We start from the raw sequence: 23,329 nt of genomic DNA on the forward strand, positions 1-23,329 counted from the left end.
TTGGTGGGGGTTGGGGGTCTTCATTCTGAGGGCCCCTGTGTATACACACGTTGAATAATTTTTGTATGCCTTTTCTCCTATTAATCTGCCTTTTTTTTTTAAGACAGAATCTTCCTCTGTCGCCCAGGCTGGAGTGTGCTGGCCTGATCTCGGCTCACTGCAACCTCTGAATCTATCTCCCTGGTTCAAGCGATTCTTGTGCCTCAGCCTCCTGAGATTACAGGCACGCACCACCACGTCCAGTTAATTTTTGTATTTTTAGTAGAGGCAGGGTTCCGCCATGTTGGCCAAGCTGGTCTCGAATTCCTGAACTCAACTGATCTGCCCACCTCAGCCTCCCAAAGTGCTAGAATCACAGGCATGAGCCACTGTGTCAGGCCGTAATCTGCCTTTTATGAGTTGATTTTTCAGTGAAACTTCAGAGGGCCGAAGGTTTCGCTTTGGCCCCTACAACACATATGCAAGCAATAATTATTTGTATCTTTAATCCAGATCATTAATAACTTTAATTTTTAAAGTCTGCTTATAGTGATGAAAACTTACAAGAAAATTTTGATGGTCAGAGTGAAAAAAAATGAATGTGGGATTTTACTGGATATTTTTCTAACATTCATGCATGATTATGACCAAGATTATGGTTTTCATAATAAGGTTACTATGCTACATGTATATACTTTTTTTTTTTTTTTTTTTTTTTTGAGACAGAGCCTTCTTACTCTATTGCCCAGGCTGGCATCATGCAATGGCACGAACTCAGCTCACTGCAGCTTCCACCTCCCAGGTCCCAGTGATTCTCCTGCCTTAGCCTCCTGAGTAGCTGGGATTACAGACATGTGCCACCACACCCAGCTAATTTTTGTATTTTTTGTAGAGATGGGGTTTCACCATGTTGACCAGGCTAGTCTTGAACTCCTGACCTCAGGTGATCCGCCCGCCCCGGCCTCCCAAAATGCTGGGATTACAGGTGTGAGCCACCATGCCCACCCCATATATATACTTTCTCATATTATCCTTCCTTCTCTGGTGTAAACCAAGTGGAACAGTGGGCACCGAAACAATGCACGGCCTATCCCTTTCATTGACGGAGGGGTGGGGAGCAAGTCACTTCTGTGCTGTAGCTGGGGAGATAAAACAGAGAAGACCAAGAGGACTCAGGGCAGGCAGGCCTGGAAGCCCATTGAGGAATAACAGTAATAATACTCATATCATTAATATTATGTATTGAGTTCTTCCTACACATAATGCTAAGTGCTTTACAGATCTGATTGCTGAAACAGCCCTGTGAGGTGGGCCTCCTTATCTCTAGTGTACAGAGGAGAATCTGAGTCTCAAAAACAGGCTGAATCATGGCCCCACCTTGGAACGGTCCTGCCTGGATCTCCAGCCCAGCTGTCAGGCTACGCAAAAGGCCTCCAAAAGAGAGCAGAGGCTTTGTGTTTGCACGTGGACTCGCACAGCTCACCAGGATCAAAGGCCAAGGAGTCTCTGGCAGGAATTAGGCCATCCCCCACCTACCAGCAGGTATTCCCGGGAAACCATTGAGGAAGCTGGAGACAGCCAGGCCAGGCCGGCCCATCAAAGGCCAGACGTGCTAGGGTCTCTGTTCTTTGGAAGGCACAGGCAAAGCCAGCCTGTCACCTGCTGACTTAGAGGAGAAACGGAGAGAGGAACCCAGATAGCGTGGAGGCTGCGGTGGATCCACTCAGTGGGGGATTCGTGTCTCTCCAAGGGGGCTACAGCTGGAAGCGGCCACAGCACAGAGGGGAGAGTGCTGCATTTCTGTGCGATGAGCTTGAAGCAGGCATCCATGTAGATTTGTACTAGAGGCACCTGAAGACGCAGACGGGGAACTGGGACGCAGGTTTCTGTAATGATGAGGATGGATGAGGATGGTTTCTTCCCGCCCAAGTCTAGTCCCCGTCACCTCCCACCATTTGGCCTCGGAGGACCAGCTTCCTGAAAATAATTTCTGAACAGAGCCTGACCTACTCTTTCTTAGTCCTTGCCTTCAAGAATGTGGGGGCCATCTGTGTCGGGGCAGAGTCTACAGCAGCAGATGTTGTGTTTTGTTGCTCCAGGAACGGGGCTGCATGTGGAAGCCCTTGCTGGTTTCTGTGTTGAGTTTACTGCCAAGTTAGCTCTTACCTCCCGTGCTCAAAGACGACTGACCAGCTTGAAGTGGACTGATGAACATTTAACCTCTTAATAGTCTTCAGACAGACCACGGACTTTCCCTGAATATCTGGCACACGGGGAATGTGCTGTGAAATTTGCTGAGGGAGTGGACAAATGAAAACGTGGTCTCCTACTTCCAGCTTGAAAGGTAAGTTAATCTAACTCGGATTGTGCCCATGAGATGTGAGCATGCCTCTCTGTGCTTTCAAAAGTTCCACAAAACAGGTTGGGCACGGTGGCTCACACCTGTAATCCCAGCACTTTAGGAGGCTGAGGCAGGCGGATCACCTGAGGTCGGGAGTTCAAGACCAGCCTGGCCAACGTGGCAAAACCCTATTTCTGCTAAAATTACAAAAATTAGCTGGGCATGGTGGCGGGTGCCTGTAATCCCAGCTACTCAGGAGACTGAGGCAGGAGAATCGATTGAACACGGGAGGCAGAACACGGCCCCAGTGAGCCGAGATTGCCCCACTGCACTCCAGCTTCGGTGACGGAGCGAGACTCCGTCTCAAAAAACAACAAAGAAACGTTCCACAAAACAAATCCTAAGTTGGATTCTATGTCAACAATAGAATATAGGGAAATGATTAAGTAAATGAACGGAAAGAGTTATATAACATTTTTTTCAGGAATTTTTAGTGACAGTTAAAAACTTATTAAGGAAAAATGTCAAGAAATAGATTTTAAATTACACGGATATCAAGTGTGTAAAATACTTATGCTGAGAAAAAGGACTGGATATAGCAGAAGGGTGGTCGCCGGTAAGGGGTGAGGCTTCCGGAGGATCATGCTAAGTTTTCTGGGTACTTCCTGGTGTGACGCTGCACAGTGACGTGGTGATAATGGCAGGTTCCTGGAGGGCTTGAGGTGGGTGGGAAGTCTGTATTCTCAGGGAAATGCCTGGAATAGTTGTTGATTGAATGATGCTCTACATTCCTCAGGTTCCTCTGCAGAGTGCATTTCTTTCTCCCTCTCTCCAAGCGTGGATTAAATTGTTTTGAGCTGGTTTTGTCTGCAGCAATTGGTTATCTTAACTAGAGCTCATTTAAAAAACAACAACAAGGTAACGTGAATGGAGGCAATGTCCTAAAGTTGTACAGGAAACAGACCAGAAAGCAGAGAAATGGGTGTGGCGCAGAGGGGAAAGGAAGGCAGGGGTGGAAGATGGGGTGGAGGAGTCCAGCCTTCCCTTCCAGCAAACAGTAAGCAGCTTTGAGAAACAGGGAGGGGCAAACTGATCTGAAATGAAGAGGATGGCCTCCAGGATGGCCCAGCTAGAGAGAGTCCCACTATAAGTAATGCTCTAAAACCTTGGCTACTCCTGGTGTGGCCTGGCCATGAGCCACGCCTGGGTGTGTTACAGACCCAGGCTCTCAAGCCCCAGCCCCAGGGCCCCGGAACCTGCTTGTCAATGGATTCTCCCTCGGGGAATTTGTGTGCATCAAATAAGTTTGATGTAACCTTTTCTGAGGGAGGGGTTTTCAGACCGTGCCTGCCTGGAGGGTGAGAGGAAGTGGCAGCTCAGAAAAATCTAGAAGGGAGAGACGGGGGTAGGAGGATTTGCCGGACACCCCAGTATCCAGAAGCAGCAGTGGCTGGCTCATGGTGCAAGCTAGGGAGCCATGTGGATGATGGGGTCGATTATTGACATCTGCTCTGAGACGAATCCCCCCAAACCTCATGTTAAACAATCAAATCTTAAATGATTGAGAGGTGCTTCACACTAATCTTGGCTCTTGAACAGTGGGAGCTGTTCCATAGGCTCAGTGTAATCAAGAACCATTCTCGCTCTGCTTCCGAGGGAGAAGGCGTTCACCTCTGCGTTAATTTCAGCTGTCTGGGGAGAGGCGCTCCCTGAACTTGGTTCCACCCTGAGTGGAGGGTTGCTAGTCCCAGAAGCCTCTTCTAAGTTTCTCTTTTGAAATCTGCTTTGGGCAACCGCATGGCCACTGCTTCCTGGAGAAATGGGAAGAGAAACGCTCACAGTTCGGAGGGTGAGAGTGGCTGATCCCTCCCCCATCTGTTGACACTCCTGGAAACTTTTGGGGACTGTGATGGGGCAGAGGGGCCTATGGCTGCGTGGGGAGCTTCTTCACACAGGTTAGATGCTGACGCTCCACCTGCCCCCGGCCACCAAGGTGATTTCCTGAGCCAAGGATCCCTTCTTGGATTCTGGGTCTCCCTCACTTAGGAAGTAGAAGAGAAACTTCCATTTCCAAAGTGCTACTCTGCCATGAAATCCGTCAATGCAGAGTGGCAGAACAGAGAGCGCAGCAGTTCCATTATCTGATGGAGCTCAGAGAGTGCAGAAAAACAAAGCGTTTCCCTTCTCAGGGTGTGTGTGTGACTTTTTTTTTTTTTTTTTTGTCATTGTTAAACTGACACAGGGCGACCTGATAGGGGAGGAAGATCTGTGATTAACACTTTCTCACTTCGTCTTTGTAATCGTCATCATTTTCATTTCTTCCAGAAGTCTCAGGACCACCTTCAAAGACAGGTCCTGAGGGTTCACAAGAAACCTAGAGCTGGGCAAGCTTGCTTCCCACCTGCTGGGTTCAGCCCTAACTGCCCCTTCCCCAGTCCCGCCCCCGACACGTGCAGTTAGGGCACCAAGGCAGCCCTAACGCTTCTGAGGAAGTGGGTTTTGTGGGTAGGTGGAGTTCTATGTCCCAGAGGGTGAGGAACTGGGCGCCACACCCACCCCCATATGCAGTGGGTGGAGTGGCCTAGGAGACAAAATCTGGGAGGAGGGTAGGGAGGACCCTGGGAGAGTGGGAGGGCCCTCTGTGGCCCATCCTCTGCTTCTTTCCGCATGCCCCTGAGTGCTGCCTTGATGTCTTCCTTTCCATATAACTCTGGTGACACAGAAGCTCCTTGTGAAGTGAGCTTTCCTGCCTAATTGAAAGACACCAGCAGAACGTGACTCAGGGTGGTAGTTGCCCTGCCCTGGCACCAGGCAGGTCATCCAAACCTCCTCGTTCCTCCAGATGAAGATGCTAAAGCATGGCCAGGTGAAAGGGGAAGGGCAGAGCCTGGGAAACTCACCCCCAAGGAGTCAGGTCCAAGTGGACGGGTCCCCAGGGACTAGCTGGGACAGGGGTCTGAAGAGACCGTCAGCAGGTCAACCTGCCCACCAGGCTCACCTATGCTGTGTCCCCAGGCATGGAGCCAAGGGACTGAGTTCCCTAAACTCCCTTCCCACCTCTGCTACGACCAGCTGAGCCTTATAGTCACTCCCTGTCCAGCCTCATTCCCAATAAAACTCAACCACCAGGGTCCCGCCACCGGCTACCACTTAGCTCGCTCTCACCCCCCATCCCTGTGACCTCCCCCAGAATCTCCTATGGCTTTTCCCACCACCCTCCCACCATCACCAGTGAGGCTTGGGCCCAGGGTATGTCTGAGCCTCTTTTGCCACCCACCACCCTTCATCTTTGTAGCATGCTTTCCTGCAAGAGGGAATTCTCTCTTCCCATTACAACAGGGTCTGTGGCTTGAGCACCCAGGGTGCGTGTGTACAGACTTGGGGAGCAGGGGCTCAGTTCCAGGCACTTCTAGGACCCTGGACCCTGGAATTTATATAGTGTTCCTTTGTTTGGTAGCTCATGTCACTCATTAAGAATTGTTCCATTTCTGGCCGGGTGCGGTGGCTCAGGTCTGTCATCCCAGCACTTTGGGAGGCCGAGGCAGGTGGATCACCTGAGGTCAGAGTTCAAGACCAGCCTGGCCAACATGGTGAAACCCCATCTCTACAAAAATACAAAAATTAGCTGGGCATCATGGCAGGTGCCTGTAATCCCAGCTATTCAGGAAGCTGAGGCAGGAGAATCACTTGAACCCAGGAGGCAGAGGTTGCAGAGTCGAGATCATACCATTGCACTGAGCAACATGACTAAGTGAGAATGTGTAAAAAAAAAAAAAGTTGTTTCATTTTGGAAAGATTTGGAATGTATATTTCTCCCAGAACAATAATTTCTTTTTATTTGTTGAAATGGTGTAAGCAGAAGTGTCATGCTAAATGTCTGTACATGGTTTCCATTCTCTTATGTAAACTCCACTTTTATAAATAGAGAATTCAATTTGATTCAACTTTAAACAGATGCTACAGTTAATTTTGAGCAATGGTTAATATGTGTGGGAACATGCTTTGAAAATAAGTCAGTGATCCCAATCTGTGCCCTGAGTGTTTTCATTGAATTGAGCACAGAAGTCCAATTCTGGAGAGATGAAACACAACAAAGCCAAGATGATTTGAAACTTGCTTTATCTAAACTTTTGTTCCTTTAAAAAATCAAAACATCATTTATTTTACTTCCACCCAGCCCCTGTCTTCACAGCTTTTGATCTTTCTACTTGTCAGAATATTGCATCAATGACACCGGAAATATTTATTCAACAAATACCTATTAAGCCCTAATTAGAGGCTGCATGTTGCATTTGGTCCTGAAAATTAGACGAATACGTTCCCTGTTCTCAAGGAGCTTATAGGCCTGGGTAAGGTAATTGCAGACACCTGAAGTGTGGCACACACTTGAAGACTCTAACAGGGACACCTGTCTCCCCAAAGGACCGATGCATGGCCCTCCAATTAGGGAAGTACAGGGGATTTCCAGTCCTAGGAACAACCTTCACAGCTACCAAGAACTTTCATGTTTTAGTTTTCAATTAAGCCCTTTCCTTACGTAAATTTTCTTCTGGATTCAAAGTCATTCGAAATGATGATTCACTCTACCTGGCAAAATATGCCACCTTCAAAATTATTAATATAATTGTATCAGTTTTCTATTGCTGCTGTAGCAAGTTACCACAAATGTGGTGCTTAAAACAAACCAAATTTATTATCTTACAGTTCTGAAGGTCAGAAGTCTGGCATGAGCTAAAATCAAGGTGTTGGCAGGGCTGTGTGTCCTTTTTGTATTTTTTATTTTTGGTGGCCTTAACAGAGCATCGATATTTTGTCACATCTCATCGTTCTGTCTCCCTATTATTATTAATTTTTTTTTGGTGGGGGATGGGGACAGGGTCTTGCTCTGCACTCCAGGCTTCAGTACAGGCATAATTGTGGCATGGCTCACTGCAACCTCAACCCCCTGGGCCCAAGTGATCCTCCCACCTCAGCCTTCTGAGTAGCTGGGACCACAGACATGCACCACCATGCCTGGTTAATTTTTTATTTTTGTAGAGTCAAAGTCTCACTATGTTGCCTAGGCTGGTCTCCAACTGCTGGGCTCAAACAATCCTCCACCTCAGTGCTGGGGTTACAGGTGTGAGTCACCGTGCCCACCTCTCTTCTGCCTCCTTCCACATTTAAGGGCCCTAGTGATGGCACACCTGTATAACCCAGGTGATTTCCCTGTTTTAAGGTCAGCTGATTGACAACCCTAATTCCAGCTACAAACTTATTCTTTACCATGTCATATAACACATGCATAGGTTCCTGAAATTAGGACATGGACATCTTTTAGGGGGTGGGGAGGGGGTGCCATTATCCTGCCATCTACGATAATATGGTTGTAATTATGTGACATGCTGACCTCCTGTCTCAGCATCATGCTGTGCTGTGCAGCACCTGCAGCTGTGAGCACACACCCCTGTTGACAGAAGCAGCTGCTCTCCTATGTAATGAGGCTGTGGTTATCATTCTCCCCATCCTGATACCTCTTTTCTCTCACTGGGGATCCCTGCCAGCTTCTGCAACACAAAACTTCATTTTTATCTCCTAGTCTGTTTGTTTTGTTCCCTAATAACGTCGGCTTTTTTTCTATGGTTTCTAAAATTATTGCCACTGTTCAGCCATTTTTATACTTCTTGGAACTTTTTGAATTTTGAATAAGTAAATAAATGCTCAAATATGCATCAAACTCTGTAAATAAACAGAAACGATTACAAGTCTTAGAAATAGTCCTATGCATTATGGTAAACTCAAACTCAGTGACATGTTTGAAGTTACATATCATAGAATTCCTCAGCTCATATTTAAGCTCAATTCACATATACAATCTCTACCTTCTGGTTAATGTCAACATTCGTGAATAGGCGTGGCCTTTGCAGGAGTGGTCTCAGGGAAGCCATGCTCTGTGAAGCTCGGGGAAGCAGACCTGAGTGTCCTATGCATGGATGACAAAAGTCCTTCCTTCCTAACATAATTGACCTTTACACTTTATGAGTAATGGTTACATGGAAAACACACCCAGTTGAAGCTTGGGGAAATATATCATGACTCATTCATCCATTCCACAAATACTAATGCAAGCTGTTGGCATGCTTGTAACTTAATATCAGGGCCGTGTGCTTCTTTGCTGTCCAGGCTCTATCTGATCTCAAGGAACAGAGACAGCATGGCACAGGTTACCATAGTTAATGGTGTTCAGCTTGTTTATCTTAAAGATGTCTACAGGTAGAAAGAAAAAAAAAAAGGAAATCAGTATAAATGCTCCTGTAGAGGCTGCACAAAGTAAAAATCAGTCTAACCTCATATAAACTGATTGACATATAGGCTTACAGTTGGTCCTCATAACCCAGTTATCATGCAAAGCCACGGAAGTCCATTTCCCCTGCTTGCTCTCTGAGCATACTTCCATTTAGATGACTTGGCACTCACCGGGCACGGTGGCTCATGCCTGTAACCCCAGCACTTTGGGAGGCTGAGGCAAGTGGATCACGAGGTCAGGAGTTCGAGACCAGCCTGACCAACATGGTGAAACCCCGTCTCTACTAAAAATACAAAAATTAGCCAGGCATGGTGGCGCACGCCTGTAATCCCAGCTACTCAGGAGGCTGAGGCAGGAGAATCACTTGAACCTGCGAGGCGGAGGTTTCAGTGAGCCAAGATCGTACCACTGTACTCCAGCGTGGGCGACAAAGTGATATTCCATCTCAAAAAACAAAACAAAACAAAACAAGATGACTTGGCAATACCGTATCTGCACTTCTGCATGTGCCGCTACCCACTAAATACAAATACCTTATTGCTCAAACCGTGTCAAGCTGAGATTTGCTGTTATTTGCAATCAAACTCATTCTGCTGATATACTTCTATTTTTTTTTTTTTTTTTTTTTTTTTTTTGCAGTTAAGCCTTCCCTATGTAGGACCACCTGAATGTGATAGTCCTGGGGAGATCATGTAAAAAATAGAATGGAATCATGCTTGTGGAAGGCATCTGAAGGCTCAATATTAATGCCAAGCAGGGCAATTATTACTACTCAAGCAACCCCAGAGGGAGAGAGGGAACCCCCAAGGACCACTCAGGAAATAATTAAGAAATGCTGGAGGAGTAGCTTTTCTTTTTTTTCTCAAGACAGAGTCTCGCTCTGTTGCCCAGGATGCAGTGAGTGGCATGATCTCAGCTCACTGCAACCTCTGCCTCCCAGGTTCAAGCAGTTCTCTTGCCTCAGCCTCCCGAGTAGCTGGGATTACAGGCACATGCCACCACACCAGGCTAATTTTTGTACTTTTAATAGAGACAGGGTTTTGCCATGTTGGCCAGGCTGGTCTCGAACTTCTGACCTCAGGTGATCCACCTGCCTTGGGCTCCCAAAGTGCTGGGATTACAGGCGTGAGCTGCCTTGCCGGAACTGGAGGAGTAGCTTCTTAAGAAACCACATAACAGGCCGGGTACAGCGGCTTATGCCTGTAATCTTAGCACTTTGGGAGGCCGAGGCGGGCAAAACAGTCCCAGAACCTGTAGCTGGAACTACAAGTATGCACCACCACACCCGGCTATTTTTTTTTTTTTTTTGTATTGAGAGGGTTTCACCATGTTTCCCAGGCTGTTCTTGAACTCCTGAACTCAAGCAATCCACCCACCTCAACCTCCTGAAGTGCTGGGATTGCAGGCATAAGCCACTACGCCCGGCAAGAGTCTACATATTCTGAAGTTATATTCCCGTCAATTTAGATTCCGACTTTTCTCCAGGAAATCAAAGAATTCTCTATAAATATTATCTCCTCGTAGCCTCTGCACTGCAAGCAGGCTGACGTCCTGTTTGGTTTGCGGTTAGTAAGGAGCAGTTTAACTCGGGGCCTGCAGCCATGGAGTTCAGAGGTTAACAATCAGGCAGCAGCTTTCTGTTCCTGAACTGGGTGGTGCTGCTACTGACAGACCTTCCTTCCCACCCACAGCCCTCGCTCTGTCCCTTCCTCTCTTGTTTGGAACCACACTTCTGGGGGCCACCCTTGACAGAGGTTAATTTGACGTCTCCACTTGGCTGGGCTATGGTGCCCAGATGTTTGGTCAGAGACCAATCTGGATGCTGCTGGGAAGGTACTTTTTAGGTGTGATTAACATTTAAATCACCTGGCCTGGCGCGGTGGCTCACGCCTGTAATCCCAGCACTTTGGGAGACTGAGGCGGGCAGATCACGAGGACAGGAGATTGAGACCATACTGGCTAACACGGTGAAACCCTGTCTCTACTAAAAATACAAAAAATTAGCCAGGTGGGGTGGCGGGCGCCTGTAGTCCCAATTACTTAGGAGGCTGAGCCAGGAGAATAGCGTGAACCTGGGAGGCGGAGCTTGCAGTGAGCTGAGATCATGCCACTGCACTCCAGCCTGGGCGACAGAGCAAGACTCCGTCTCAAAAAACAAACAAATAAACAACAACAACAACAACAAACATTTAAATCATCCTGACTTTGAGTGCAGCCAGTAATCCTCTGTAATGTGGGTGAGCCTCATCCAATCCAAAGGTCTTAGGAGAAAAAGCCTGAGGGCCAGGCATGGTGGCTCATGCCTGTAATCCCAGCACTTTGGGAGGCTGAGGCGGGTGGATCATCTGAGGTCAGGGGTTCGAGATCAGCCTGGCCAACATGGTGAAAACCCATCTCTACTAAAAATACAAAAATTAGCTAGGAGTGGTGGTGCGTGCCTCTAATCTCAGCTACATGGGAGGCTGAAGCATGAGAATCACTTGAACCCAAGAGGCAGAGGTTGCAGTGAGCCGAGATAACGCCACTGCACTCCAGCCTGGGCGAAAGTGAAACTCTGTCAAAAAAAAAAAAAAAAAAAGGAGAAAAAGGCTGAGATCCTCCTGAAAACTTGAAAAGCCAGTTCTACCTCCAGACCCTACCTTCGGACATGAGCTGCAGCATCCGCTCTCTGAGGCCCCAGCCTGCCAGCCTACCCTGCCGATTTCAGACTTGTCAGTCCCCACAATTGAGGGAGCCAATCCCTTAAAATAAAGCTCGCTCGCTCTCTCCCCTACCTCTGTCTATAGATAGACATAGATATACAGATATATCTATGTACATAGATCCTGTTGGTTCTGTTTCTCTGAAGAACACTAATACACCGTTCAAAGACATTGAGTTGTATATTAAAATTATATTTAACCCCAGTCTGTGAGGAAAACCCCAAACAAACCAAAACTGAGGGACATCTTATGAAACTCCTAACCAACACTCCTCAAAGGAGTCAAGGTCATCAAAAACAAGAAAAGGCTGGGTGCAGTGGCTCATGTCTATAATCCCAGCACTTTGGGAGGCCAAGGTGGGCAGATTACTTGAGGTCAGGAGTTCGAGACCAGCCTGGCAAACATAGTGAAACCCCATCTCTACTAAAATTACAAAAATTAGCTGGGTCTGGTGATGTGTGCCTGTAATCCCAGCTACTCCAGCAGGAGTATCGCTTGAACCTGGGAAGTGGAGGCTGCAGTAAGCCGAGGTCATGCTACTGCACTCCAGCTTGGGTGACAGAGCAAGACTACGTATCAGAAAAAAAAAAAAAAAAAAAAGGAAAGTCAGAACAATTGTCACAGCCCAGAGAACCCTGCAGAGCTAGGGCAATTGAATGTCATGTGGGATCCTAGATGGGATCCTGGAACAATAGAGGCAGGGGAAAAACTAAGGAAGCATCAATAAAGCATAGTCTGTAGTGAGTAATAATGTATCAATATTAGTTCATTAGTTGTGATAAATCATATTAATATAAAATGTTAATGATAGAGAAAAAAATAGATGTGAGTATATGAGGACTCTGTATTTGCAATTTTTCTGTAAATCTAAAACTGTTAGAAAATACAGTTGATTTTAAGGTATATTGCTTTACTTGTCATACATGTAAATTGTTCAACAAATGTGTGTTGAACGCTTGCTGTTTGCCACCTGCTACCATAGTGGTGGGAAAAATGAGCAAAGAGCCTACAGGTCAGCAAGAGACAAGGACCAAGGGAGCACACAGGTGGAGCTGGGCTTGTGCTGCGGAAGACATGGGGCAAAGGACAGGTATTTTCAGATGAGGAGGCAGAGAAAAGATCCTCCAAGGAATTTAAGGATGAGAGGGAGCCACCAGTCAAAGATGAGGAGCAGGGCAGAGGAGCTTAGGGACACTGCTCTGGGCAGAGGTAACAGCAGGTGTGTGGCCTTCTTGGTACAGAGTTTCTCTCATGGAGAGAAATGGAAAGGAGGCCCATGACTTGCGGGGAAGGGGAGGATGGAATGAGATGAGGAAAGAAGCAGGCAGGGGTGTCTATGCAGATCCCTTTTCGAGCTTGGGATGTTTTTCCCTTGCAACAAGAAGCCATCTGTATTAGTCTATTCTCACTCTGCTGATAAAGACATACCTGAGAGTGGGTAATTTATAAAGGAAAGAGGTTTAATGAACTCAGTTCCACATGGCTGGGGAGGCCTCACAATCATCGCCGAAGGTGAAAGAGAAGCAAAGGCACATCTTACATGGCAGCAGGCAAGAGAGTGTGTGCAGAGGGACTCCCATTTATAAAACCATCAGATCTCATGAGACTTATCCACTACCATGAGAACAGTATGGGAAAAACACACCCCCATTATTCAATTACCTCCCACCAGGTCCCTCCCACGACACATGGGGATTACGGGAACCACAATTCAAGATGAGATTTGGGTGGGGACATAGCCAAACCATATCACCATCCTAAGATGGCATCATCTGACTTATAAAACATACATTCATCCTTGACACTTTAGGAAATACAGAAAAGAATAAAAAACCATCATCCATGCCCCCTCCATTTTGCAGTAACATTTGTTAACCTGTTGGTATATTTCCTGCCATCTTTTATGCTGCTCTTTCTTGCTTTTTTAAAAAAAGATATTATTCCCCAGGTGCAGTTGCTCATGCCTGTAATCCTGGCGCTTTGGGAGCCTGAGGGGGGTGGATCACCTGCGGTCAGGAGTTTGAGACCAGCCTGGCCAACATGGAGAAACCCTGTCTCTACTAAAAATACAAAAATCAGCCGGGCATGGTGGTGGGCGCCTGTAATCCCAGCTACTTGGGAGCCTGAGGCAGGAGAATTGCTTGAACCCTGTAGGGCAGAGGTTTCAGTGAGCCAAGATTGTGTCACTGCACTCTAGCCTGGACAAAAGAGTGAGATTCCATCTCAAAAAGAAAAGTATTATTATATAATGAATATTTTCCCATAACCTAAAATAGTCCACAAAAATCCTCCATCTGCATAATATTCCAATACATAGCTATGCCATAATGTATTCATTCCCCTGTTTTTATTGTTTTCTTTTGTTTTTGCCATTATAGATGACATAATGATGGGTCTTCTCACATGTAAAGCTTTTCTATCTATATTAATGCCATTATGGTCACTGTTAGCTCTGCTTGATGCAATTCTGGAAACACATTTTTCTATGCATAATTAGATGTGCCATTAAGTAGCCCTTAATAACTCGACTGGCTTCAGGTTTAGGCCTCAAATCTCATTTCCTGCGGCCAAATGCACACAGTTGGAGCAAAGTCAATGTGAGCAATTTTTATATGGCCAGGAGCTTAATTACTTTGTGGATGCTGTAAACGTTGCAAATATATTTTCTAATGCTGGCAAAAGACATTAACATTTTCCACGGAAGAGGAATGCCTGAAGTTTACTTATAATTGTCTTCACTTCTATTTCCCTAGCTCTGAATGATGCCATTTCTCTCTTTCTCAGGTTATTATTTCACTTATGAAGAAACAATTTTGTCATTTTGGTGCATCTGCTATAAATAAATTAACTCAAATGTTCTACTGACAGGATGCATTTTTCTGCTCATGCTATGTGGCAAATGATGGTGGACGAGAGGGCAGGCTGGGGCAGAAGTTATGGCGCTGCCAGCCCATTGGCAGCCCATTGGAGTAGTTGGCCATGCTACTATCATTCTCCATCTGATGTTAATATCATAATAATGATATGTTTGATGCAGAAACTAGAGAAATTCCCCACAGAGCTTACCTGTTGTCTAAAAGCGAAAACAGGTCAAACTGGTAAGAAAAAAAAACCATGGCAAAACCATCAGCTCCAGAGGTGAGGCCAGCCTCCCACTACAGACTCCACTCAGCTCACAGCACAGAGTGGCTGGCCAGGACTGAGAGGGCCCCACGGCCACACCTGGGCACCACCCCAGAGTGACTGTCTCAGCCTCTGCTGCCACAGTACACTGAGGGATGACAGCCACACATGGCACACAGGGACACACCCTTGTGCATCTGGTCAGATTCTTATAACATCCTTTCCAAATTTGCTTGCAGGTAAATCACACCGTGCAGATGTTATCAAGATATGAAGTGCCTTATAAATATGTGAGTATTAAAACACCTATTTACAAATCTCTTTCTGTGCATGTGTGTGTGTGTGTCTGTCTATGTGTGTTTTAATTATAAGGGGGAGAGATTTGGCTTTTCCAACTTTTTAAAGTGAACTTTTAAATGAAGTATTTTTCTTTCAACTTGCAGCACTTGCCTATTTTTCTAAATCCCCTTATAAAATTCATAAAGGAACTGAGTATATATTCCTTGGAAGACTAAGTGGATATCAACCTCATGTTGCAATCAAAGGTCAACTTTGCATGTTTTTCTCTCATTCAAATGAGTGGTGATACTGTCCATTTTGCTGGTATCATCACTTCAGCTTCTTAGCACACCACAGACAGATGCCTTCCCTTCTGGAAACGCCTCCCCGTCTTGGCGTCTTCATCACCATGTTCTCCTGGTCTCCCTCTCTCCTCCCTGCTGTTCCTTCTTGGTTTCTGCACTGGATGCCACCTCCTGGCTCTCCCCTGACTGTTCCCTTGATGTGATTCTCCATCCTGGACTCATCTCTCTTCTCTGACCGCACTCGAATCCTTTGTCTAGTGCCAGGACTTTTAAAAGCATCCATTGGCAAATGACTTCCACATCGTTTGTCTCCCCCTGCCCCCAACTCCCGACACTGTGTCTGCTACATAATTGGCATCTCCCATGGATGCGTGATTGCCCTCTCCAGCTCAACACAGTCAAAACAATTCCTACCCTGCGAACCTGCTCCTTCCCCAGATTTTATCACCTTTCTTTTCTCACTCCCTGTATCTGGTTCAACAAGTCTTATTATCTTTGCCTCCAAAACATGCCCCCAACTCATCTACTTCTATCTCCACCACTACCATCCTGGTGTAAGGCACAGTCTTTCACACCTCAGCTACTGAAGTGGCTTCCTACCCTGCCTCCTGGATTCTGTTCCTGTCTCCCAGAGCTCACTAAATTGTGGTCTCCACATTTTCATGATTTTTTACAACATTGGAATGAGATCATGGCAGTCCTCTGCGTAAACCTTACTGATGGATCTACAAAACGCAAACACAATCTAAAGTCCCATCCCGGCTTACCAAGGTAAGCCTGACTTCAGCTTCCATCTCTGAACACATTTTGTTCTCCTCTCCAGCCATGCTCTGTGTTGTCTCTGGCCCTCCACACTTTCCACGGTTCTTCTTCAATGGCAGGATCCTTCCCTGCCTGTTACCTTTGCATCAGCTCTTCCCTCTGCCTGGAATGCTCTTCCTTGCCTTTCTACCTACCTGGCTGGCACTTGTTTGGAATTTTGCCAGTTGCAATCTCTTAGAGTGTCACCTTCACCACCCAGCTAGGATAGCACTCTATTACATCACCTTATTGCAGTTCTATTTATAGCTTCTGTCACCAATGGATGTTTTTATTGCTAGGTCGGTTGCTTGTTTATTGGCTGCCTTATGGCAAACAGTGCTGGTTCAAATGGAGCAAGGGTCTTTCTCTTGAAAACCCAATGTCATTGCTCAAAAGAAATGGTGAAATAAAGAAATGACGTGGTATCTGGGGATGCTATTGCACTGCTTACAGAAATGTTCATAACTTGTATTGCCTGCATCAGCCCTTGCCTTCTTCCTCATCAAAAGATGTATCCATGGGTGAGATTACAGAAGCGTGGTATCTTTCACTTCCTGTGGGCATTAGCATAGATAAGATGGGTGAGGGTGCGATCAGCTTTAGCACGGCATGCTAGCTGTAGCTCCAAATGCCAGGCAGAGCTCTTATCAGAAGGGTAAGCATAAATCTACGCTGGCTTAGAAAACATCTTAATTATAACGCTCCTCATTTATAATGTCAGAGCTCATGTTACTGGATGTTTCACATGCACCACCATTTGGTCTGTTCCTCTACATTTTAAGAGCCCTTTCTCCGCGATTACCATATATGCTGTATTTTCTTTGCCATTACGCTGTATAGTACAATGGAAAATCTATACCTTCCATTAAATTCTATCAGAGGGAACAAAACCTTTCAAAGCCATTCTTACGCCCATACATTTCTATTTATGCTGTAAAATAATAAATTGAACTGTTTTACAGAATATAAGAAATTAAGTGACATCTTCACCCCATTATTGTTATTGGGATTATGGCCCGCTTTTTTTTTTTCTTGAGATGTTGTCTCACTCTATCACCCAGGCTGGGGTGCGGTGGCACGATCTCAGCTCACTGCAACTTCTGCCTCCCAGGTTCAAGCAATTCTCACATCTCAGCCTCCCAAGTAGCTGGGACTATAGGCATGAGCCACAATGCCTGGCTAAATTTTGTATTTTTAGTACAGATGGAGTTTCACCATGTTGGCCAGGCTGGTCGGTCTCCAACTCCTGAGCTCAGGTGATCCACCCGCCTCAGCTTCCTGAAGTGCTGGGATTACAGACGTGAGCCACTGTGCCTGGCCTATAGCCTGCTTTTAAAAATTGTTTTTATGGCTGGGCACAGTGTCCCACGCCTGCAATCCCAGCACTTTGGGAGGCCGAGGCAGGCAGATCATGAGGTCAGGAGTTCAATACCATCCTGGCTAACACAGCGAAACCCTGTCTCTACTAAAAATACAAAAATTAGCCAGGCGTGGTGGCATATGCCTGTAGTCCCAGCCTCAGGAGGCTGAGGCAGAAGAATCGCCTGAACCCCGGGAGGCAGAGGTTGCAGTGAGCTGAGATTGTGCATCTGCACTCTGGCCTGAGGGACAGAGCGAGACTCTGTCTCAAAAAAAAAAAAAAAAAAAAAAAAAAAAAAAAATTGTTTTATTTGTCTTGTTTGCTTGTTTCACATTTTGTTCTGGTTTTTTGTTTTTGGTTTTGGTTTTGGTTTTTTTAATAATACAGATAATCTATGACAAGGACTTTTTCTAGTTTAGTACATTTTGTAATCAAAGTACAGTGATTATACATGTTTAATTGATGTCAGTGCACACTGTCAGTCTTTTAACAACATCCCTCCCAACCTCTCATTTTTATCTTTGTGTCATCTTTAATAGTTCATTCAGGAAGTTATCCATAGGTGTAGTATTTGGGACCCTGCACACCTGAGACTATTTCACCAACAAAGGGCTACTTGGTAGCATGAACAATTTTTCAATCCATTGCAAAATCAAATTATATTTTGGCTTCAAATGTATCATTCTTGTAAAGCTAGAGCTTGGTGATTCTTTGATTGTGTTTCCTTTTTCTTTGATTCTGATCTTAAATTACATAATTCCAGGGATAACTGGACAGGGATAAAACACGCTGGCCATTTGCGTCCACGTTAGCATGCCTGGTATGCCGTCTAAATCATTTATCACATTAGCTGCACAGTACCATGGGGATACTTGGGCAACCTTCCATTTGACTGGGCTAATTAATCCATAGTGGACAGTACTAATTAATCCATAGATGATGCTGACCACTTTCCATCTGCCTCCTTTGCTGGCACTGTCTCTCTGAGCCAGGAGACCCTGCCAAAGGGTGAGGTTACATCCTTCTCTGTCTACTTTGACACACGGACTTTCGGCCCTGCAGATTTGGGTGTGTCTCCGGCAGCCTGAAGATAAGCTGGGATAGCCCTCTATGGGTCACTGTTACACTCTGGGGCCCCATCGCACGTTTCTCTCTCCACCCTGTGCATATCTGTGCACGATGCCAGAGAGATGGTGTAGGAGCCATCCGCAAACTTGGCACTGGATCTAAGTACATGACAGGAAGCCAGCAATTTAGATGGAGTTCACACCCAGCGACTACTCTGGCTAATGTCTAGGAGTTTGAGGTACGCCTCCCTTCCGGGACAAGATCCTCTCCCATCAGATGGCCATGAACTGGTTCCCTTCCTATAATTTCCTGGAATGTGCCCCACCTTAGAGAACAGAAGCTTTTAGAGTTATTATCATTTTTATATGGTACTATGTTCTCTCTGCCTTTCCTTCTTTTTTTTTTTTTTTTTTTTGAGACAGAGTCTCGCTCTGTCGCCCAGGCTGGAGTGCAGTGGCGCAATCTCGGCTCACTGCAAGCTCCGCCTCCCGGGTTCACGCCATTCTCCTGCCTCAGCCTCCTGAGTAGCTGGGACTACAGGCGCCCGCCACCGCGCCCGGCTAATTTTTTTTTGTATTTTTAGTAGAAACGGGGTTTCACCGTGGTCTCGATCTCCTGACCTTGTGATCCGCCCGCCTCGGCCTCCCAAAGTGCTGGGATTACAGGCGTGAGCCACCGCGCCTGGCATCCGCCTTTCCTTCTTAATGTGAAAATATGAGACATTGAAGCTATCCACCCCCCAAAAAATGTGATGACAACAGGAAAATCTCCCACCAGATTTGTTTAGGAGTCATCACAAAGAAAAGGAATTTGAGAATACTACAGTTTTTTCCTCCTACAGACACAGCCCATTCAGTCTGTCTTGAGAAAGAACTGCATACTTTCTCAGCTTAACAGAGATTTCCTCTTGGCTTTATTTATGTCCATCTCTCCATGTAGAATCAAAATCAGTTCAGGATTTATCATCCAGGGGGTCCACTGCAGAATGGCTGATGGCCCACACCTCTGCCTCCAGAACTCCCTAATAGCAGCACCTGGGAACTTCCTACAGATGCAGCTCCTGGGCCCTCCCCTAGAGACACAAATTCAGTGGATTGTTGTCAGGTCCAGAAATCTGTCCTATTTGAAAGCTTCCAATCATCAGTCTCAGTGGAGGAACCTCAGAGAATCTCAGCATCTGAGATCTGTAAGAGCCACAGAGAGTAGTGCATTTAAGGCTCTGAGGGAAAAGAGAAGGCTGAGACCACACAGCTCATCAATGGCTTTGCTAAGCCACATTCAAAGTAGTTCAGTTTTATGTACTGATCACTCATTTAAGAAAGGGACGCTTCTGTTACAGCTTATGAAAATTTGCATCAACATGGCTTGCATTTTCTAACAACTGTGCTGCAAGAAAAAACCCTTTCCCATCATGAAAATGAAGCTCAACAAATGATGGCTTCTTGGGGACTCCAAGGAGCCCAAGTTTCCCTGAAAAGTAGCTGGGATATTTAAATCAGTTACTTTGCTGCCCCAATATATTACAACATAATTATTTGCATTTTGGTCCCAGAATTTCAATTTAGAAGCCCAACTTAGGGGTGAGCAGTGGGCACTGAAATCTGTTTGAAATACAACATGAAGTCTTAGAAAAAATGAACTTACTAAATGAATTATCCTAGTTAGAGCTTCTACACACATTTGACACTTGTATTTCTTTTTGTTATTGTTGTTGTTTTTATTTATTATTATTATTATTTTTTGAAATGGAGTCTTGCTCTGATGCCTAGGCGCGATCTCGGCTCACTGCAACCTCCGCCTCCCGGGTTCAAGTGATTCTTTTGCCTCAGCCTCTGGAGTAGCTGCGACTACAGGCACCTGTCACCACGCCCGGCTAATTTTTGTATTTTTAGTAGAGATGGGGTTTCACCATGTTGGTCAGGCTAATCTCGAACTCCTGACCTTGTAATCCACCCACTTCGGCCTCCCCAAATGCTGGGATTACAGGCGTGAGTCAGTGCACCCGGCCCACTTGTTGTATGTTTTTAGACTAGCTGGAAAGTCATTTAAATAAGAGGGGAAAGAGTGACCTCTTCTCTGTTTTTGTTCTGCTGTGTGATTGAAATCCTACCTGTTTATTGTAGTTAACATGTAATCTTTTTTGAAATGCATTTTAGTGTTTTGACACAACAGTTTTAACCATGATTTGGGATGAGTGGATTTCTTACATGGTTTATATTGGATTCTTAATTCTTTTTGGAGTTGGCGTGAGCTACACACAAATATAAGAGTTGGGCCAGGTATGAGAAAGCTTATCAGTCTTCATTGGAAAGTAGAAAGTTAATAATATTTAGAACACATCTGAGAATGTGTGAGTTAAACCCTTACGTTTATCCATCAGCCAGAGTGATGAAAGAGATAGAGTCAATTTTTAAGATCAACTTTTCCTGGGCGCGCTGGCCAGGCTAAGTCTCTGACAATAGTGATTATATCCTTTCTAGGACAGGGACTTCAGAGAAAGAATGTGAGCTATGCAGAGAAGTGAACGAGGAATGTGTTCACCTCTCAGCCTCAACCCATGGGTCAGAAAAAGACATCCCTGGAATTGGAGCTTTGAAAGCAGAAGATAAACATGATGGATATCACAGAACTTAAAAGAGAGTAAGGATCAGGTTCCAGGAGACCAGGATTGTTAGGCTGAGCAGCTGGAGAGCCCTGCAGGGCTGGTAGACTCTGGAGGGTGGTGGAGGGGACTTACATTCTGAGCACCTTTCCTGTGCTTCTCACTCACTTGCTCAGGTTTTCACAACTGTGGAAAGTGATGCTTAGAAGGGGAATTACCTGCCCCAGGATGCAGAGCGGGATCCCAGCCCCGGCAGGGCGGACTTTCCACTCTGCCAGGAAATACACCAGAGGAGTTTGATTTCAAGATTTCATCTTGAAATCTTAAAGCAACTGAAATCTAAAAGCGACTGAAATCTTAAAGCAACTGAAGTCTTAAAGCAACTGAAATCTAAAAGTGACAAACCTTAAAGCAACTGCAATCTAAAAGCGACTGAAACCTTAAAGCAACTGAAATCTAAAAGCGACTGAAACCTTAAAGCAACTGAAATCTAAAAGCGACTGAAATGTTAAAGCAACTGAAATCTAAAAGCGACTGAAATCTTGGAAGCTCTGTTCGTCCTGAGTGTCTCCTGTGGGAACAAATCAAAGGCTGAGGCAGGGAGAAGCACCGGCTGCAGCCCTGCCGGCCACTTCTCCAGGCCTAGGACAGAGGGATCTCTGGGGACTGCACTGAGCCCCGCCACCTCACACCACCATCCCGGGCCACCTCACACCACCATCCCGGGCCACCTCACACCACCATCCCGGGCTCTTCAGGCTGTGGCTTCCACTGCTTGCCCTAAAAGTCCCTGCAGGTCCACTGCATTCTAGAGAACCGGGCTCTGTGCTGGGGCCAACACAGGTTCTCCTGCCTCTGACATTTGGACGCCCTGCCCTGGACCTATGGACCCTCGCCCAAGCCCTCATCCTTTAGTGCCCAGCTCAAAAGCCAGCTCCGTTAGCAGACCCGGTGACTCTCGGTTCCCCGGGCCATGTTGTTTCTGCCTCTTTCTACTCCCTGCCGTCTAAGGTTAATCCATCCAATTAATTTCACATATATTTACTGATTTAAAAATTATTATGTAATATTCACTACATCCTCCTCTAATGTGGATCAATTAGGTTTTTAATGGGGATCAATTATGTTTTTTGGGCATCAGGAGGAAGTCATGGATTGAAATGTTTGCTGAGTTTTATCTATCGTGGTATTGTTTTTATTAAAGCACAGATGGTTGTGTTGCAGGCAGGTAGGAGCCTCTTCAAGTTGATGGCTGAGTCCTTAAGGCTTTACTGTGGTTTTTATTTTATCTTACATTTTATTTTATTTTATTATTTTATTTTATTATTTTTAGATGGAGTCTTGCTTTGCCACCCAGGCTGGAGTGCAGTGGTGCAATTTTTGGCTCACTGCAACCTCTGCCTCCCGGTTCAAGAGATTCTCCCACCTCAGCCTTCCAACTAGCTGGGATTACGGGCGCCCACCATCACACCTGGCTAATTTTTGTATTCTTAGTAGAGAGGGGGTTTCACTATGTTGGCCAGTCTGGTCTCGAACTCCTGACCTCAAGTGATCTGCCTGTCTTGGCCTCCCAAAGTGCAGGGATTACAGGCATGAGCCACTGCGCCTGGTGCTGTGGTCTTTAATAACTGCCTTGCCCTTTGGCACAATATACCCAGGCTCATTCACCTGCCTGGATCAGCCACTTCTCCAAGCTGCTCCGTTTTCCTTTGTCACCAGACCTTTGAATTTTGCCAGTCTAGGAAGAGTAAAATGGCATCTCCCTTCAGTTATAATTTGTATTTCTCGGACTTTTAATAATACTGTACATGGTTCCATATGTTTATTTGCTAGGTATCTTTCCCGTTCTGTGACGGCTGCCTACGATTTTGTCTAATTTTATATATATGGATGTATATATAGGTATGTACATATATGCATGTACACAAATGTGTATATTCATGTCTGTATGTACATCCATGTACACACGTGTGTATGTATGTGTGTATATACACAGTCATGTGTTGCTTAATGACAAAAATGCATTCTGAGAAATGTGTTGTTAGGCGACTTTGTCATTGTGTGAACATCATAGCATGTTCTCACACAAACCTAGATGGCCTAGCCAACTCCACACCTAGGCTGTATGGGATAGCCTGTTACTCCTAGGCTTCAAACCTACACAGAATGTGACTGTACTAGTGCACTGAATATGGTAAGTGATTATAATGCAATTGTTAGTATGTGGAAGAGGTACAGTAGAAATAGGGTATAAAAGGTAAAAATGGTGGCTGGGCGCAGTGGCTCACGCCTATAATCCCAGCACTTTGGGAGGCCGAGGCAGGGAGATAACAAGGTCAAGAGATCGAGACCATTCTGGCCAACGTGGTGAAATCCATCTCTACTAAAAATACAAAGATTAACTGGGCATAGTGGTGGGTGCCTGTAATCCCAGCTACTTGGATGGCTGAGGCAGGAGAATCGCTTGAACCCAAGAGGTGGAG

At 45.8% G+C, this 23,329-nt stretch overlaps 1 long non-coding RNA gene across 1 annotated transcript; it reads left to right on the forward strand.

The window, feature by feature from the left end:
- Nucleotides 1–717: 717 nt before the first annotated feature.
- Nucleotides 718–22,170, forward strand: LOC126932035 (uncharacterized). The gene is made up of 3 exons (XR_007718089.1): nt 718–2,323; nt 14,671–14,721; nt 20,725–22,170. It is a non-coding gene; the product is annotated as an uncharacterized LOC126932035 (long non-coding RNA).
- Nucleotides 22,171–23,329: the final 1,159 nt, after the last annotated feature.

This window comes from Macaca thibetana, chromosome 12 (assembly GCF_024542745.1).
Source record: "Macaca thibetana thibetana isolate TM-01 chromosome 12, ASM2454274v1, whole genome shotgun sequence".
In the NCBI taxonomy this organism is placed as follows: Eukaryota; Metazoa; Chordata; class Mammalia; order Primates; family Cercopithecidae; genus Macaca; species Macaca thibetana.